Consider the following 1,474-nt stretch of genomic DNA (forward strand, 5'->3'; position numbering starts at 1 on the left):
AGGCCAAATAGGAGAGTTAAAGGGAGATGTGGTGGGAATCACCACCCCTGCATCTTCCAAATCCTTGTAGCACTAATTTCTGCAATCCCTCCAGGGATACGATACTATTTCTGGTTCACTATTTTTCCTGGCAGAGGCAATTCCAGTGGTTTCCATTTGGCCTTTCCAACCATAATAGCCCTCACTCCACAGGGAACCAATGTGGGGATTCTGCCCATTCCTAAGTATATCTATCCCAATTATACATTCTGGTACTGGGGAAATAACCACAGGATGTATGGGCTCGCAGGGATCTTGGAGCGCCAGCTGCTGGGCGTGGCGCCAGTCTCCCGTGCGCTGCTGGGGTGCGGGTTGCGCACCGCGTCTGCTGTTCGGGTCCCTGGCTCTCTGCCACTGGGGCGGGTCCCTGTTTCTCCGCGTTGCTGAAGCTCTCCACAGCTACCGGGGCTGGCGGCTCTAGAGGACCGCTGTCAGCTGTCCAGGCGGGTTCCATTCAAAACTACCGGGCACTCCCTCGAGGTACGAGATCCGCCGGCTGCCGGATCATGTGGGGAGATGCGGGAACGGCGAAAGCAGAATCTCCGCGAGTCGTTGTTTATGAAGAGACAGCCCCCTCCGGGGAGATGCAGGATTCAATGATACAGCTTCAGACACAACTCCTGATGCAACTCTGATTTATTAAGGGGAAACCAGGATATTTATACTGTGGGGGCAGTGGCAAAAGCCTTAGTTGATAGGTGCTTTGTAGGATGCCCCATTTACATGTGGTGGTGGGCTTCTGCCAGGCTGCCAGACATTGCCTGATTATCACACAGGAAAACCTGGCAGTTCCTATGCCAGAGGCCATGCATCTGTGGCAGCTACTTCAAAGATGAGTCAGGAAGAGAGCAGGGGGGGCGCCCTGCTGAGGAGTCCTTCCATTCGCGCTGAGCCGGCATGCGGCTATCCGGACATGGAAAGACTACAACCCAAAACAGCAGGAGTCCCCAACATCTCCCCCTCTTTGATTTAAAAATGGAGAAGTGCCATCACCAGCCCTAAGGGCCAACTCATCTGTCTCGGGAGAATTTAAAGTCTGATAATTGACCATGGCCTGTTTGGTAGTGATTTTAGCAAATGGCAGTAATTTGTCAGCAAGGAAATCTTAAAAACAGTGAGCAAGTATCAAAATAATATATAGTATTATCAGGGGGCAACAAGGGATAGGAGCCATGCAAACAAGGGATTGCTAAGCCAACCTAATTGTTTGGTGGGTTGAAATCTTGAAAATTGATTATTACAAAGTTTTTTGAGAGTGTTAACATTGGTTTCAACAACACTTGATTCATTTACAAAGAAACAGCATTTTTTCCAATATCATACACCCTCCCCATGTTCAGCAGTTATCAAGTTCAATGTTCTTCTATGGTGGAGCACAACCCTGGCGAGAGAGTTTATTTGTTGTTGGAGAGATTCCAGGCTGTCAGTTGTGGAT

This window comes from Nannospalax galili, unplaced genomic scaffold (genome assembly GCF_000622305.1).
Source record: "Nannospalax galili isolate Female #2095 unplaced genomic scaffold, S.galili_v1.0 scaffold184, whole genome shotgun sequence".
Lineage (NCBI taxonomy): Eukaryota > Metazoa > Chordata > Mammalia > Rodentia > Spalacidae > Nannospalax > Nannospalax galili.